Consider the following 19455-nt stretch of genomic DNA (forward strand, 5'->3'; position numbering starts at 1 on the left):
CTGTATCCAGATTTCTGTGACTAATCACTGAACATTATTCCTAATCAATATACCAGGTGTATTATTAGTTTCCTATTGTTGCTCTAACAAATTACTATAAATGTAGTGACTTAAAAACAACACAAATGTATTCTCTTACAATTCTGGAGCTCTGAAATGGGTCTTGGGGGCTAAAATCAAGGTGTCAGTGAAAGGGCGAGACCTCAACCTAGAGGCCCTGATGCCCAGTGCTCCCCACGGTCGTCCCGGTGTTCCCCAAGGCGGGCTCCCGCCAGCCCGTCTCCCGGCACCGGTGCTGGGTTGGCCGCCCCCCGGTCTGGTTTCCTGCCTGGGAAGACCGGGGGCCGTGGAGAGGGGGCAGGCCTGGGGCTCTGGGGGAGCAGGGGCGCCACGAGCCGCCTCCAGCAGGGGAACGGCGCCCCGGGCTCCTGGGTGCTGGGGAGCGGCCTGCGGCCTTTGGGGAAGGACGCCTATCGAGGGGCGAGGACTGCGCCCTCCATCTTGCCCTGGGTCCGCCATTTTGGGGCAGAGCCATGTGCTCGGCGGGGCTTCTTCCTGGAGGCCCAGGCCTCTGCTGGCCACACCCAGGATTTCTCTGGACTAACCAATGATAATCAAGGGACATGCACGCCATCAATATGCACACATCCTGTGTAATGAGACACCAACTCATGCCTGGCCAATTGGCAGGGCCCACAGTCCCCTCTCCTGCCCTTACTCCACCCTCCTATAACCGCCCCCCCCATCCCCCATCAGGCTTTGCTCTCTCTGCCACCTGCTGCTGTGCCAGTAAGGAGGGCAGGGGAGCCAGACTAGGTTTGAAATAAATGACTCTTTGCTTTTGCATCAGACTCGCTGGCTCCGTGGTGGGCCCTTGGGAATCTTGAAATCTGGGCACAACATCAGCTTGGCTACCTTGTTCCTAGAGGTTTGAGGGGACAATCTATTTCCTTGCCTTTTCCAGTTTCTAGAGCAAGCATGTCAAACTCACAGCCCGTGGGCCATATGTGGCCCACAATGAATATTTTTGCAGACCAGCTAATATAACAGTATGTAGGAAATGTTTTAATAAAAATTTCATAACAACTTTTATAATATCCTGTTATAATAATTATTAATAAGGAACTACAATGTTCGCTAATGACTGATTACTATAATTGTGTTGCATTCATTTCCCTTAAACACCTTAAATGTAGGAGCACCATTTCGCTTCACTAATACTGGAGGTGAATATTTTGGCAGCCGATTGCCCTGTCATTAGTCTTGTGCTGGCTTGTTTGGTGTATGCAACAGAAAATATTTTGCTTTTGGAGAACATAAAAAAATAGGTTTATTTGCATTACGTTTATCTGGTGCCTGGTAAGTTAATGTTCAAGAGAAAATATTAATTTTTATTAAATGTTCTATTATTTTATGTTAACAAATACTCATTTATTTCAGCCCTTTGTATTCAGCATGTCTCTACCGAAATAAACCTACATTTCTATAAAAATTGAAGCTTTTGGGTATTTTGTGGCCCACATAAACTTAAACCTTATTTATTTGGCCCGTGTTAGCCTTTGAGTTTGATATGCTTGTTCTAGAGGCTGCCTGGTCCAACCAAGAGGGAAAAGTTCAGAACTCACTGGCACTGCTTTAGTTACCCAAGAGAATGAAGGTCCAGTGCCAGTGTCTCTAAGTAGGGGTCATTCCTGAAGTCAAATTCACCCAGGCGGGCCCATTTAGGTTGCAGCTTTGCCTGGAGGAAGTGGAAGAGATCACTGCTTCAAAGGGCCTGAGATCTGATCAGGACTTTATGTCAGTCACCTTCGATCCTTTCCAAAAACCCACTTCCCTATCCTGGGTAAGTACATTGATTTAAAGGCATGTCAAGCAGGAGCCACACAAAACAGTTACCTATACCTGTTACTCCTCAGTTGTACTGAAGGTAAGTTTTTTTAACACAAATTTCTTAAACACCTATCTGTACCAGATATTGAGCTAGGAATAAGAATATAGTACACAAATTTTTTTTTTCAACCTTCATTTTCAAGGAGCACATGCTTTATGGGAAAGGCAGATAAATAAAATAGCAATTATAATTTGTGTCTGTGTGATGAATGAAGACAGTGAGAAACCCAAAGTTTTAAAGGTACACCTACAACAGCATAAGAGCATCAGTGACTGCAATGGTGAAAGTCTTGAGCTGATTCTTACAGGATAAGTAGGAGTTCCCCAGGAAGGCACCAGAGCTTCACGCAGAGGCTGCGATATTTGCAAAGCAGGGATAGCTTAGAACATTGGAGAGCAGTGAGGAACTGTATTACTGCAGAATGAAGTCATTATTCAAGAACCACCAGAGAGGAGAGAAGTGGGCAGGGTGAGTCAGATCATAAACAGCTGTAAATACCTCTTCAACAAGTTAAGGATGTATCCTGACATTAAAGAGAAAGCTGATAAAGGGATTAATGATCTAGAACAATAACTCCACAGGCAAAATATGAAAAAAAAAATGTAGGTAGAGATATAAGGGTAGGGAGCGTAAAGTTGTTTTGAAGACACGTAACTTTGGCACATGATGATGCTTTCCCAAATGAAGGAAGTGCAATGAGGGTAGAGAGCAACTTCTGAGGTTGGTCTGTCCCAGCTGGGGTGAATAAGGGTTTTTAATAGCGAAAGGTATTTAAGTTGTTTTAGTTTCTGGTCCTAACTGGAAGAACAGAGAGCAGACGGCACTAGAAGGAAGAAAAGAAGGAATACTTGGGCATGGATATATGATTTGCCTTCATATAGACAAAGCAGTCACCTTGGGTGGTAATAGACATGATATACCCCACTGGGACCTGGGTGCTGATTGATACCTCTGCACACTCTAGTCTATCCTTAGCAGAGACCCTGTTCTCTTTTTAAATAATAATATTTATTTTTTAAATTTTAAAATGTTTTCCTTTTTATGCACTAGTTTTAAAATGTTTAAATGGTATAGGCATTTATAAAATAAATGAGTAAATAAGTACCATTTTATCTTTCCCCTAGAAACCCACTTTCCTCTCCAGAGGTGACCTCTGATAACACATTCACACACTTGTGTAAGTGGATTTACATGCATGTAGTGTACATGTAAGTGTAAACAGATCATTTTAATCATACTATGATATCCATCTATCTCTCCATTTTCCTTTTCTATTTAATAATATGCACTGGAAATAGTCAAATAATAAAATATACAACTCTTCCTTGTTCACTTTAATCTTTCATAGTATTCTATTATGATAATTTGTCATAATTTAACTACTATTCTATTGACATTTAGTTTGATTCCAATTTTTCTGCTTAATAAGCAATAGATAATGAACATTTGCTCTGCCTTTATGCATACCTGCAAATATTCTCTAGATTAGAATCCTAGAAGTAGAATTTTGAGGTCAAGGAGTAAATGCATTTTAAATTTTCATAAATACTGTCAAATTGCCCTCCAGAAAGTCTATTTCAATTTATATTCTCATCAATAGTGTATAAGAATCAGATCTTTCTCTTATTTTAACATTTTCTCTTTATTCCCTTTGCCCAAAGGCTCATAGTTTTGCTTTCCAGTTATTTTGAATCATGAATTTGGATGGTGGTGGTGTGTGCGTGTTTGAAAAATGGTTGGAGGGGCAGAGTGGGAGGATTTTAAACAATTTTCCTAATCCTTTTTTTTTTTGCCTTGCATTATTTGTTAGTGATAATGTTTCTCATCATCTTTCTTAAAAACTGTATTATTCACCATTGCCTCATTACAAAATCCTTTGCTATTGTGGGGGGAGGGGTTGTTATGTCCTTAATTCAATATATATTCATTTTTTTATCTCTTCAAGAGAATTATGGTGGTTTTTTTTTTTTCATATAGAGTATATGGTTATCACCATACTGTTGAATAGAGTATTCTTTGTCCATGTCAGAAGGTCAAATCACTGAGGCATACATTCAGAGAGTTCCAGTCAAGCTGAACCTATTTTGATGTTTTATAGGGGAAAGATTGAGCTCAGTGCTTGGAAATCTCTACTGATATGCAGAAATCCCATAATAAAGGTTTCTATCCTGTTCCAAACATGAGGGTTGAATTGAAATTTTACTAAACTGACTTTTAATGGCAAAATATTCATTGTTCAAGTTTATTAGCCATAGACTTTCCAGCTTCTAAACTGGGTTTTCTCCCTTCCTCAAAACAATCCCAATGTTTCCCCAACCATTTTTCTCTTCCTAGCTGGGTGGCTTAAGGATTGTCAAGACTAGATTTGATGAGGAACAACAGTGGGTTAACCTGAGTTTCAAGTTCTGCACTACTCCCTTGATCATGTGTAACTGAGGTTTAAAAAGAGAGATCTCAGTCTTTGAACTTTATTTACTTAGCCAAGTAGTTTTATGCTGGTTTGGAAAAACCAAGGGGAATTATATCATCCCAATGTCCAATGACGATCAGAGCCCCCACTAACAGCTTTTCTGTTAAGCCATGTGTCTCTCTCCTTACCCTTTTCTTTTCCCGTGCCCCATGGATTTTCAGAGCCTGACACTACAGATGGTTTGGAGATTACGTCTAACCACCAACTGATCTATCCAGGCTGTTCCTACTTTTTAAAATGGTTAACTGAGACCGGTGTAAGCGTCTCATTTATCAGTCTGTTCTCGGTGAAGGGTAATTTTTCCTCTATTTTCAAAATAGGCTCTATTCATTTGGTTGTCAAGTAGTCCTCTCTAACTATGGGCAAATGGGTTATTTATTGTCAAGCTAACTTTCTCTTTGCCCAGGAAGTCACTGGGAAGGTAGGTTGGAAGCTGAGTCGCATCATCTGTGGGATCATTAGAGGCAGCATCATATTTTGTGCCTGTCAGCCTGTAGGCTGCTAGCACGGTAGAGGGGTCATCATTCGGGGAAAACATAATGATCCCAGAATGTTGGCTGACAGGGTCTTGATCTGTGCTTTTATTATGTTCAATTTATCAGTCTCTCTGGAAAGAATTGACCATGGGACTCTTTTAAAACATTGGAAATCTTGGGATAAAAGCTCAGAGACAGGCTTTTCCTACTGCCATTAATTTCATAATCAATGATGTCAATTTGTCACTATTAATAATGTTTTCACAACCACTTTCCCCAGGCTTCCTTGGACTTAAAAGCTGCTAGATAAATTCTTCCTTCCCTCCTCCTTTTTTTCCTTTTTTTTCCTCCTGATTCTAGTTTCCCCCATTCTGCTGACTATGCTCAAAATTCACTTTTTCCCTGGCCATCAAACTTTTTTTTTTAATGTTCTTGCTAGACATCACAGTATAGTTTACAATACCCAGTTTAAAATGAAATTTCTGAGAGCTGACAACCTGAATTATGAATATCTGCTTTTAACTTTTTACACTTTACCCATGTGGTTAAGTGTTAGCTTTTTGGATTTTCTCACAAAAGTGATATGTAAGCTTGTTTTTCAGTTTATTGAGAAATTCTTTTTTTACGCTACCCCAAGTACCTCCAATCCTGTATGTATGATCTCTCTTGTACCTTATTAAAACAAGATAAGAAATAAGCACCTTTTTAAATATTTTTGTAGCTGAATAAAATATTATTTGCTACAACTTTTGAACTTTAAAGATGGCTAAATATGATTAGTATTTGATACTGGTTAATTGTAGTTTGGCATCATCATGCCTGGGTTGGAATACTGCATCTGCTTTGTAACTCTGGGCAAATGACTTCACCACTTTGGGCTTTGGTTTCCTTATGCACAAATAGTACTATTGATACTAATCTCCTAGAGTTATATTAAGAATTAAGTAACAGACAGTTTGCAGATTATTTAGCATAGTGCCCAACATAATAAGAGCCTGACATAGGTTATCTATAATAATGATAGATAATAGAAGTATAATAATGATGTATAAAATGCAATTATGATGGTACTATTGTGTGTATATATACATATATATTGCAAGTTCCTTTGACTCTGACTAGATCTTCCCTTGAGATATAAACAGGAGTTGGCTTGCAGATCACAAAGAGCCAGAAAGCCTTAGTGAATTGCAAACAGCCTCATTAGGACAAGGTATAGATGAGAGAGAGTTGAGTAGGCATTTTGGAAGGAGAAAATAGGAATACCAAGGAGTTAGGTGAGGAAATGAGAGGAGCATGTCATTGGGAGGGAGTACGAGTGAGATGATAGGGAAACTGAGGCAGAAGGGTATCTGGAATCAAGAATTGAGGAAAACAAATAGATCAAAAGAATCCAATATCTAAACAGAGACATAGGGAAATAGGAAATGGTTTTCTTCATCAGATAAAGAGATGATCTCAAACGTAGGCGGGGGCCCAGGAAAGGCTTCGGGCTATTCTTGCCTGTGCAAGGCTTGCTTGGAGCAAGAGCCAACATTTTATCCCCCCTCCCTCCCCCCAAAAATAGTACCAAAAGGCATTCGTTAGAGTTAAATATTTTACGGAAGAAGTTGTAGAAGAGTCCAAGGAGGCTTTACACACCAGGCACACAGCCTTAATTCCAAAGTGTTCCTTCTCAGTCTGCTTTCCTTTCAAAGCCACATCTCAGCTTTGGCCTGTTTTGACCCTCCATTTTATACACACAGTCTCTGAGAGTCTTTTATCTCTGGTGGTCTGTCTTTCATGCCTCCCTTTTCCTTATATAGGATAATTTAATTTCATCAGCTCTTTTTGTCTTGCAGCCCCGGGCTCATCAATTAATAAAGGAAGCAACCAGCAAAGAACATATTCTCCAGGATCTCCCTTTCTTGTCAGGTAGAAGGAAACATATTAAATGATTTCTATTAATGACAAATAATTTTTCTTCCTGCCAGTTATATTAATCTGTGCTAGCATTTTGCTTTAACTAGGTGGCTTTTACATATCACTCCAAGTTACAAGAGATGACAATCCCCAAGCAGGAAGGGCCAGATCAGTAGCAGCAAGTGACGAGAAAATGAGCAGTTCAAAAGTTTTGCAACACTGAAATTAATGAATTATATATTCTGACTGTGGTCCCAGATTTTATTTGGAATATCAATAACTACCTCTCCCAACATGCCCAATAATGGCTAAGGGAAGCTGTGGGTGAAGTAATAGAAATCTATTTCTATTATTGGATATGTAAGGAAACTGTGATTTATTGAAAGTAGATCAGTTGCATCAGGTTTACATATGGATGAGACATATATCACACAACCCAGCCTTAAAGCACAGGTCCTTTTGCTTTCTTTTCAGTGTGAATGGAGTTTGTTTGTCAGAATTGTGGTGTTAAGTAGTGACATTTTATCAAACATTGAGTGTGATTTAACTCCCAGTAAGGTTCTTAATCGCTTACCCAAATCATACACTTGTATAAGTATACCGCCGAATTACAAATGGTATTCTGGCTAAGCAAAAATATTTTTAAGAGAAGTTCTTTCCATCCATATTTCTAACTTTAAAAAAAATTAAGTATTTTTAAAGAAATTCTGGAGCCACCACTGCTAATATCTCTATCTCCTTTCCTATATTTTTAAAACCTTTGAAGTAGCTTCTGATGACCTCAAGTCACCTCATCTCTACTGTCAGCACCTTATTTAGAAATAACCTCAGCTTCACTAGGTCTTCTAACTAGTCTTCCCACATCTTCTCTAGCCGTTTTACATTCTGTTTTCCATAGACACCCAGTTTCTTTAAGAAGCCAGTCTTATCATGCCTTCCCCCAACCCTCCACTCCTATTCCTCTTTGTCAAAATGCTTTCTTTGCCCTCCTGTGCTTCTTAAAATACAGATGAAATCTTTAGCATAGCCTTCCGTGCCTGAGATGGTGTGGCCCCTAACTTCCTCCTCAACCTCCTCTTGTTCCATCCTTCTACCCCTCCCTTTCATCCTCTGGGCCTTCTTTCTTCCACAAACATTCCATAGTCTCATCTAGTACAAGACATTGCATATGCTGTCCTCTCATTTTCAAACACTTTTCCTTGCACCACTCACAATTTTTCGTTTCCCCATCTCCGTATCTTTCTTTAAATTTCAGTCTAGGGGTCACTGCCCCAGGAACAACAGTTCCCTGATGTCTTTCATGATGTTCCTTTGTCCTGCTATTTATTTTAATGACACCACGCTTCCGGCCTTTGAAGCAGTGATCACATGTGTAATTTTACATTTTTTATTATTTATTTCAAGTTTTTTCTCTGGACAGTGTCCCTTGCGGATCTGTCTCTTGCTTAACAGTGTTTGGACAGAACAGACCCAGGAACACCCCTTCTTCCAGCCTCTGACCTCCCTCCTGTGTCCTATCCAGTCACCACGTTCAGCACCACCTCCGAGACCAGCCAACACACCTGTTTGTTTTCCACCTTAACTCCTGATTGCCGGACAGCCACAAGCTCCCTAATTTGCCAGAATTGTTCCACCGAGGTGGGGGCTACGGTCAACCCCCTAGCAGCCTGCATCTGCGGGCCCCACACCTACCTCTCTGGGCTTCTATTCCCACCGCGACGGCGTGGCTCTGGAGGACGGGGCCCCTTCTTCCTCGAGTTGGCGGAGAGGAAGCTCAAGGGCGCTGAGCGCCAGGGCCCTGAGCGTCTCTGAAAGTTGCAGAAACAGTGCAGTGGCGTCTTCCAGGACGTGCAGGAGCCTCCCCAGGATGAGTGGGCAAAACTCAGGGGGCCATGGAAGCCGCCCTGGCCTTGGAGAGGAACCTGAACCAGGCCCTTGTGGAGCTGCAGGCCCTGATTCTATCCGCACAGACCCTCAGCTCTGTGACTTCCGGGAGAACCACTTCCGGGGTGAGGAGGTGAAACTCATCAAGAAGATGGTCAACACCTGACTCACCTCTGCAGTCTGGCGGCCCCCAGGCTGGGCTGGGCGATTATCTCTTAGAAAGGCTCACCCTCCAGTGCAGCGGTTCTCAACCTGTGGGTCATATAAAATAAATATCAAAAATATAAATCTTTGTTTTACTGTGGTTGAAAATATCAAAAAATTTCTATATGTGACACGGCACCGGAGTTAAGTTAGGGTTTTTCAAAATGCTGACACGCCAAGCTCAAAAGGTTCACCATCACTGCCCTAGTGTCTGGCTTTTGCCTGAGCTGCTCCCTGAAACTCCTAGCCATTCTTTTATCCACCCTGAAGCCCTCTCCCATGCATGGGACCAAATAGAAACAATAAAGCTTTTTGCAGCAAAAAAGAAATAAAGTCTCTCTCTGACATTAGACTGTAATCTCCATGAATGCAGAACCAAAACACTTGTTTATCATTGTATTCTCAGTGGCTAGTAGAATGCCTGGTCAGTGTGTAATAAATAAAAGATTTGTTAATTGCACTAATGGAAAAGATATACTTCATATCAAAGTGTCTTCCACCCAAAGTCTTATAGTAGGTACCCCAGCAGCATAGAATGACTTTGTTTCTTGGCATGAACCCCATAAGATTTTTCCCTTCTTTGCCATTATTCATGCTGGCTTTTTGTTTTGTTTTGTTTATTTCTGCCTTTAGTGCTCGTCTCTTAACTTTTTATCCATTAAGTTCAGAGTTATCTTCCTGGAGGACTTTTCTGAGTTCCCTAGACTGAGTAGTTAGCCTCTGTATTCCAGAAATACCAATTGAAATACCAAATAAGTATTCCTATTGCACCAAATATATTTCTGGTTAAAAATCTTGCTTCATCTTGATTCCTTTTTTTTTTTAATAGTCCACATAAAATTCATCAGCAAATCCTATAAGATCTTCAAAACATCTCCAGATTCCAAATATGACCCTACCTTATTATTTCCAACCCTCTAATCCCTATTACCATCTAATCTGCCATCTTGCCTATATGATTGTAAAAGCCCCCCTCTTGACCTCTTGGGTTCTATCGTTACCCTATTACCATCCATTCTCAACCCACAAGCTATTGAAATCCTTTCAAAACTTAAGTTACATCAACACCATACTCAAAATCTTCTGAAAACATGTATCTCATTCAGAACGAATCCCAATTTTTTACTGATGTAGCAGCCTACAATATGGCCCCCATGATTCTTGTCTCCTGGTATAATATGTCCTAAAGTATTTTCCTCCCACAACAAATAGTATTGACCTATATAACCAACAGGACATTGTACAAATGACATTGTGTGACTTCTGAGAGCAGCTCAGAAAAGACCTAGTGGCTTCTGCTTTGCTCTCTCATAGATCATGTTCTCTCTCTCTCTCTCTCTCTCTCTCTCTCTCTCTCTCTCTCTCTCGCCCGGAAGAACAGCTGCCTTGTAAGGACACTCAAGCATCCCTATGGAGAGGTCCATGTGGTGAGGAGCTAGGCCTTTAACAACAGGCAGCAATGCTGCCAGGCATGTGAGTGAGCCAACCTGGGAATGGATCCTCCAGGCCCATTCAATGCTTCGGATGACTGTAGTCCCTTCAGACATCTGACTGCAGCTTCTTGAGAGGACCTGAACACCCAGCTAAAAATCTCTTGGATCTCTGACGCACAGAATCTGTGTGAGATAATACATATTTATTGAGTTAAGCTGTTAAGTATTGGGATAATTTTTTTATGCAGCAATAGATAGCTAATACATTTTCCATCACCCAAAGGAACCCTTGCTATGAACCCCCATTACTTCACTGGCTTCATCTCTTGGTAATCTCCCCTTTTGCTCAACCCACTCCAGCCACATAAGCCTTTTCTTCAAACAAGGAATGAGTCTGCCTCAGGGCCATTGCCTTTGCTGGTTCCCTGCTCATTTCAGGTCTTTGTGCAAATGTGACCCTTTCATTGCTTTCCTTGACCCTCCCAAAGCTCCATGCCCACTTTTCTGTTTTGTTTGACTCTACCACATTTGCCAACATTTGACATATGGTGTCTTTTACTTTTTTGTTGTCGTTTCTCTCTCTCTTGGTGATAATGTAAGCTCTGTGAGGGCAGAGGATTTTGTTGGTGTTGCTTGGTGTTTGTTTGATTTTGTTCACTGCTATTTCTTTAGCACTTAAAACAGTGAGTGGCAAATGCTAAGTGGTCAATAAATACTTATTAAATGAATTACATCTTCTTAATTGTTATTGTTTGTTCATTAAGTCTTCTGAGTTTTCACTGTTTATTTGCGTATTTCGCCCCACTTGATTGTAAACTCCTTAAGTCAGGCACTGTATTTTATTCGTCTTTACATTTCTGTCATCTGTATGGTGACATATGGAATAACAGACCCATTTACTAAAGTAGAAAAAGGGATCTGAGTTATTTCTGGAGATTATACCACAGAGAATATTTTAAGAAGTTAAATATGAGCTTTAAAATGTATGGATTTAAAAATACTTTGAATGAGTCAGTGATCTTGAGTTTGTGAAATTAATAAAGATTACTTAAAAAAATTAAATAGCATAATAATTTGAATTTTAAAGCAGCAAGACCAATTCATGGTGTAGTTTAAAAACTAATTGCATTTGAACTGAATGATACATTAGACATAAAAATTAATTTCCTTGTATTTTAATCAACCTTGGAATTTTTCCTCACTGAGCAGTTTGTATCTACCGATTTGAAAATGAGAACTGCTTTTGAAAATTGGTAAACTACAACTTATTAGAAAATATAATATTTTTACAAATATTTTCAGCTAATTTTTAAATTTCCCTCATACTTTTATTTTGTATTTAAATCATTTCATAGAAAAGAAGCTTAATTACATATGTTCAATGTTTCTTATTTGATTTATAGCCATTGATAATTATACATTTTACAGGGGAAAGATAAATCGGTGAGGAACTGGATCTACCAATCAGTTGTCACTTTGTAAAGGAAACTTGTAAAAGACAAGAACTCTGTTGTTTCCTGGAGAAAAGCTGTAACAGGGAACAAATCCTGGTAAACTAGAGCGTTCAATTAACTTATTCAAAGTCAAATATGTAGTTAGAGGCAGAAACATGTCCACCAATCAGCTGCCTACACTCCTGGTTATTGTTTTGCTCACTATCCTATTCCACTTCCTGAAGTGTTAGGGGGTGTTTTATAACAGGGTTATCTCCTCTGGGAGTTGAGCATGTCATTAAGTGAAAAAAAGCCCATTTCTAAGCAAGTTATTGGGGGAAAGAGAGAGTAATATGCAGGGAAAACATTATGGATAAGCTTGAGCTAAATTTTGCAATGTTAAAATATAAAATTTATAAATTGCTGTCATTAATATTCAAAGACAACTTGGGGCTAGAAGTAGAAGATGGAGCCCCTATCTGGTTTGGCTCAGTGGATAGAGCTGCAGACTGAAGGGTCCCAGGTTTGAATCCAATCAAGGGCACATGTCCGGATTGTGGGCTCAAATTCGAGTAGGGGGCATGCAGGAGGCAGTCGAGCAATGATTTTCTCTCATCATTGATGTTTCTATCTTTCCCTCTCCCTTCCTCACTGATAAAAAAAAAGAAAAAGAAGAAGTAGAAGATGGAGGAGATGTTGGGGAGGAGGGTGAAAAGTGTGTAGTAATATCTAAAAATTTGTATTATTATTATATTACAAAAGACATTTCTTATGAAAATTCACAGAAACTTATACAGGAGGCTGTGGACATCAATTTGCTATTTTTTTTTTTAAGGAAGCAGAATAGTTGGGTGTTTACTAAGTTTACTCTCTCGGGCTTTTGGAGTCAGAGTGTTCCAATACTTTCACTGTTAGGGTATGAAGTTAGCTGTGGATCGTCATATACGGCCTTTATTTTGTTGAGCTATGTTACGTCTATAGCCAATTTATTGAGAGTTTTTATCTTGAAAGAATGTTGAATTTTGTAAGATGCTTTTCCTGCATCTGAAACAATACGATTTTTGTCTGCTATTATCTGAATGTGGTATAGAGTAGTTATTGGTTTGTGGATGCAGAAACATCCTTGCATTTCAGGGATACATATATCCCACTTAATCAGGGGTCAGAACTGGCGGTATGCACACACTCAGCTTGGAGGAGCACCTGGAGGTACTTGTGTGCGGGCAGAGGCCACTGGCAGACACAGTAGTGGCCTACCAGCAGGACCAGCTACTAGGTCAGGGCCAGATGAGGTTCCGGTAGTAGCTGTGAGGGCCCTGGCTGTCAGAATGCATTCCTTGGCCACAGCATCTCCCCCTGGGTCATGTGCACGGTCGTGGGGTCTCATTGCAGGGCTGCAACTTGAGGGCTGCAGGTGCACAGCGGGATGCTGTTGCGGCAGGTGAGCCCAGCGGAATAGGCCAGTATCAGGAGACAGGAAGGAACGGGGCCAGCAAGCAGCTGTGGGAGCCTTGGCTGGTGAGGTGCACGCCTGTAGTTGCAGAGTCTCGCCTCGGAAGCGCTCGCACATGGTTGCACAACCCAAGTATGGCGCTGGACAAGCGATGGCGCACCAGGGCACCATCAGTGGTCTTAGCCATGGGCATGCGCGCGGCGATGATGGGGGGCAGCCGCGCAACATGTGTGTGCGGTGTGGACCCCGCGCCGGGGGGTGGGGGCAGAGGAGGAAGCTGGGAAAGACTCAGGCGGCTGATCTCTGTGGACGTGAGCGAGCAGCAGGTCCGCACTCAGGCCGGAGGGCTGTGTGGCCCATTGGTTGCTGCAGTGATGAAGGCGGCTGGGTCCTTGCAGAGCCGGTGAGCGAAGCGCGGTCCCTGCCTGTGTGTGGCCCACCCTGGGGCCCTGCTCTCTCTCCCATCTTGTCCCCGGCTGTCTGTCTGTCTGTCTGTCTGTCTGTCTGTATAACGCTCAGCTGTGCTGGTCCCCGAGGCGGGGAAACCAGGGCCCGAAGCTAGTCCTGAAAGGCTTTGTTCACCGGCTGTGGCTTTCCCAGTGAAGGGAACCTTTCTAGCCGGGAAGCTCCCTCTGGGCCCTGAGCAGCGCTGGCCTGGGGGCACCGGGCAGGGGAAATGAAGTTCTTCCTTCTCTTTTTGCGCCGTTGTTCTCAGGTGTTGTGTTCTGCCGTGTGCTGGAAATTTCTGAAGCAGCCTCCTGAGCTCTCCCAGAGCTGTTTTCCTTCTTGGAGAGCTGTCTACATGTTTATTTTTGTAGAGAGAGGGAGGCTGGAGTTTCCTATACCACTATCTTGGGGATGTCTTCTGGAGTTTGTTTGTTCCATCAGTTTGCTCATTGTTTTATAAGCAGAGAAAACACCCCATTAAAACGTAATGGGTTCCACTGATTAAGTTCACTATTTATATATTCATTACAGCACCGTAATTGGAAAAGGCTTTACATAATCATCTACTTAGTCTAAGTCACATTATCAGACAAAAATCATCACCACAATTTAAACTATATGTGACTATGTCTAAAAGCCTAGGCCTTGATTTTTTAAACCAAGTTACGTGCATGGTTGAGCAGCCTGCATGTGTGGGAGAGTTGATGCCTATGTGATTGCCCTCATTGATGTTTCTATCTCTCTCCCTCCCTCTCCTTTCCTCTCTGATATCAATAAAAAATATATATATATTTAAGAAAGAAAGAAAGGAATACAGTTTATCTGTGAACAATATGAGGTTGAACAGCTTGGGTTCACTTACCTGTGGATTTTTTTCAATAAGTACAGTTGGCCCCTTTGTATCTGAGAGTTTTACATACATGAATTCAACCAATTGCAGGTGTAAAAGAATGTTTTTGCATTTCTAACCTCGGTTTCCCAACCGTGGATTTCAACCACAGATGGAAAATTGTAGTTGGTTGCATCGCTCCAATGTGAAGGGCCAAATGTAGTTAAGTTTTGTAGGAATCAAAAGTTACAAGCGGGTTTTCAACAGTGGGGGAGAGGGGGTCAGCCACCCTAACCCTCACATTGTTCAAGGGCCAGCTATACATAACGTGACAAAACCTTGTATAAACAAATGCAACTAACCTTATTTTCAATAATCATCTGCCCCGTAGAGCTGGCGTAAACTTTTAGATTTTATTTGATCAATACCAACACATGATAAATATTCTTGCCCTCTGTTTTTATTTTGCATTTTTTAAATATATTTTTTATTGTTGATAGTATTACAGATATCTCCCATCCCTCCCCAACCCTCCATATGCATTAAAGAAGTCTTCTGGGAAGTCTGTTCTAGTAATTTTATTTTATTTTTCTGATAGAAAATCATTCTCCCTTCAAATAGTGGAATTCGGCACTCTTTTTTTTATGCCTTTTAGAAGATAATAGATTTCATTAACACTATCTTTTTTTGTAAAATAATAGTCTTAAATTAGCCTTAAAGCTGCATTTAAAAAGACTTAAAAGTTTAGAAGAAATGTAGCTTCATCCTTAATTTAAAAAAATTGAACTTTTAAAAAAGTATTCACTAGACTTGTCAAATGGCAGTCACCTAATCATCCTACACTCCACCTTGATCATAAGTCTAAAGAAAACAAGGAGGAAAGTTGAGTTTTCATTAACTTAAGAAAATACAATTTGGGGATGAACAGATTCAGCCCAGGCTCTCACATTATAGCCATAAGTACTGGTTCCTATGGTGCCTTGAGCATGTTGTCAGATAAAATACAGTACACATACTTAAATTTGGATTTCCAATAAACAATGAGTAATACTAAAAAAATTATTCATTGTTTATTGGAAATCCGAATTTAACTAAGTACTGTGTGTTTTTATTTGTTAGATCTTAGAATGCTAAGATCTGACCTTTGTGTGGTCAAGAAAATGGTTACTTTTATAGAGTACATTTGTTTAATGTGCCAGCATGGATTTAATGGCTCATGAGATGGGAAGTCTTCCATCCTAAGCAGGTAAAATAAAAGCTTGATAGTCACAGCATTTGTAGTAAATAAACATGGTGACTTCAACTGTGGTGTAGTTCTGACCAACTGATTAACATTTTTGCAATTTACAAATAAGACTTTTCCGCTGGGTTTGATGGATTAGTATCCATTTGGCAAGTCCCTGTTGACCAAACGAGGGTGTTGGAGTGAGAGAGGTGTTGGTTTCTGCCTTATAATCAATTTCATTAAAATGGGTATTTCCAACCTTGTTATGAAGGTTGCAAATGAAGGTTTACATTAACCCCTATTACAGTGTCACACACCATGTGGGTTCTCCTTCCCATTACTTTCATTTAACTGAAAGAATAATTTCAACATGTGGCTAGATCCGTTACTGACTTTCAGTGCATTAAAGAAGTCTTCTGGGAAGTCTGTTCTAGTAATTTTATTTTATTTTTCTGATAGAAAATCATTCTCCCTTCAAATAGTGGAATTCGGCGCTCTTTTTCGGAAACTCCTTCACTTGTAATTCAGATCTCTGGGAGTAATGAAAGTATTTGCAAATATTTAGCACCTGCACCTCAACTCTTTCATCTTCAGAAATCTTATTTTTATTTAAGAGTAGAGTGTCTGACCAAGAACAACAGTTTACACTGTTCACTTGATTAAGCAAAAACATTCATGGAATTCAAGTGTTTCCATCTGAAATAGAGAGATAGCAACATAATATTGTGAAATACTTTCTGGGAGTTTTGTTTGTTGCCGTATTATCAGTATCAGGAGAAAAAGTGGCAGCTGGAACATAAAACATTTTTAGATATAATCTGATAGCTTTCTCTGATTGAAGAAAAGAATTAATTTCAGACACATTTCCAAGTGAACGATTAATTTTTTTGTATCTTGGATTAGTGTTGACAATATCCAAATTTTAACAACACTCTGAAATAGCAACTCCAATATTTCTGTATTTCCTCTTTGTATATCCTTGATTATTGCCAGAATTCTTTTAACTTAATCTAAAATCATGGCGATGGAAGGCATGGAAAATGTGATGTGAATTTTAAAGATCTTCGTCCTTGTCCTAGGCCTGATTGCTGGCTGTTTGATTTAGAGAAGTTATTTAACCTCTCGATGCCCCAGATTTCTCTCTTGTGAAATGGAGTGTTATTTTTCAACTGCCTTCTTCATTTAGTATCAGGAGGCCTAATGAGATAATGTGCCGGAATCGTTATCCTGAATCATCTTTTTTTGGGAGAGCGTAAGCTCACAGGCACTAAAGCCATGCCAGCTGGATAAAGGCCTTCCTCCTCCGTCTAGTTACTTGTAGAGTGAGACCCTCCAGAAATTATTCTTGGCTGCAGAATTCACAAGGGCATGCATATATCCAGGATAGGGAACGGCAAAGCTCTGAGAAATCCACAGAGGGAATGGGCAGAAAAATGATTGGAAATGCACAGACATGTATTGGAATATATTACCAACTCTAGAAATTTGTGTTTTGTTCACTCATGAATTTGTTAGAACAGTGACTGATACATAGTAGTTGATCAATAAATATTTTTTGGATGAATGAATTACTATGAATTTATCTCTCTGACGGGCTAGAATTTTTCCTCTAATGGAGCTTTATTAGCCTTTTTTTTTTCTTTGTGCCTGAGAGGAATCTTAACATGCAATAGTATCCAAATGTGGTATTTGTTTTACAGCTGATTTTTGTTATTGTTGTTAATCCTCAGGTGAGGATAATTTTCTCAATTTTTAGAGAGTGGAAGGGAGGGAAGGTGTAGGGGGAGAGAGAAAGAAAAGAGAGAGAGAGAAACATCTGTGTGAGAGAGACTCATAGATTGGTTGTCTCCCACGCATTTGCCCCAACTGGGGCCATGCCCTTGACCAGAATACAACTCTCAACTCTTCTGTGCTTCGGCCAACGCTGTAACTACTGAGCACACCAGCCAGGGCTACAGTCGTTTTTTGGTGTAATTGTCATCCTATAATTAATTACTTGGTGTTTACTTCTCCAATATATTTTATATATACCTGTTGATTGAGGTGGTTTTTAGATATCACTGCTTTACCCCAATCCTTAGGAGATTTCCCCACTCATTTGGAGCATGAAATTCTACTTTAACAAACAAATCTCCCAGCAGGCAGGCAAATAGAATACCTTGCAGCTGGGGCTGGGGCTGGAGCTGGAGCTTTCCCTGCGGCTGAGAATAAATCTGCCCCAAAAGGTGACTGTGGACAGAGCTGGAGGGAACGTCTCTTTCAGCTCCTGGGGGAACACGTATTCCCTGGCACAAAGGGGAAAATCTAACTGTCTCAGGCTTCCAAATGAGATTTAGCATTTCCCCCTATAGTAGCGGTTCCCAGTCTATTTTGGCTTGAGGCCCGCCACCGTCCCAGCTCCCTGCAATGTACTTTGACTAGAATTGCCATGGCCGCTGCTGCTCTAACTTTAAAAATAAATAAATACATACATAAAGTAAAAGAGTCCTCTCTCTTTCTAAAGAAAATCTTAGTTAATAAATGTGTAAACTTTCCTTTGCCTAAACCGTGTGTCTGGCTGATGACCACATCATCTTTTCCAGATGATAGCAATTTCAGTGACTTCACAGCCTCCCCTGCATCCATGCACCCCTAGGGTCCGTTTCCACGCACTGTCATGGAATGTAACTCGACTTTTCTATGCCAATTTTGCAAGTTCATTTTTTCCTTGAGACTTGCATATGGCATGTCTGGCAGCCAGGAAAGGACAAAATGAAAAATTATGGGTCAAAGACTTCTGTTTCTGGCATTACAGAGAACCAGCTATTCAGAGAACTGCCTCTTCATATCGAACACCTGACATATGCTGGATTAAATCTTAAATCTTATTAAAAGCCTGGCTGAGCTAACAGTAAAGTAAAGGAAATAATCAGAGGCCAGAAATGTTCAAGTTCAGATGTGTTAGCACATGGTAGACTTGACATTAGCCTGTGAGCAGCTCTCATCACTGGTAGTCTAGGGAATTGTCATAGGTGCATATTAATGGAGGACAGGAGAGAAAGCTGAGGGTCCATGTAGAGTGGGAGATAGCAAGGCGAATCTTGAATAACATGTGGACACTTAAGAATGACATAATTTTTTAAAATATATTTTATTGATTTTTTACAGAGAGGAAGGGAAAGGGATAAAGAGTTAGAAATCTCTATGAGAGAGAAACATCAATCAACTGCCTCCTGCACACTTTCTACTGGGGATGTGCCCGCAACCAAGGTACGTGCCCCTGACCGGAATCGAACCTGGGACCCTTGAGTCCCCAGGCTGACGCTCTATCCACTGAGCCAAACCGGTTAGTGCAGAATGACATAATTTTAAGGAACAAAAAATTATACCCAGCAGAAGGCCTAGGCATACTTGTCTATGCCAACCTTGACTCTTGCTGTGAGCAGAGGGCTGGGGGGGAAGATGTTTTTTTAAAAAATATTCCTAATTAGAAGTTTGCATTCACACTGATTTTCAGTTGGAATTTACACTTCTCACAGGATCCTGTGATGTAGGGATATCAGCCTTAGCCTTGGTAAGTAACTCAACTGTTCCAAGTCTCAGCTTCCTTTTCTTCTCTGGCCTGCCTATGTCACAGGGTTATAAAATAACGTCTGTGGAAATGCTTAGTGAAAAAAAACAAGTAGCCACCCATGAAGATGGAGTTTGTACCCAGTTTTGCTTCAAGGTTAAACATTAAACCAAGGAACAAAAGACCCCAAACTTCCCTGCTGCCCATGCATTGAACACCACCTCCGACATTAAGCCATCAAAGCAGACCTCTTCTTTA

Source organism: Myotis davidii, unplaced genomic scaffold (genome assembly GCF_000327345.1).
Source record: "Myotis davidii unplaced genomic scaffold, ASM32734v1 scaffold374, whole genome shotgun sequence".
Classification (NCBI taxonomy): domain Eukaryota; kingdom Metazoa; phylum Chordata; class Mammalia; order Chiroptera; family Vespertilionidae; genus Myotis; species Myotis davidii.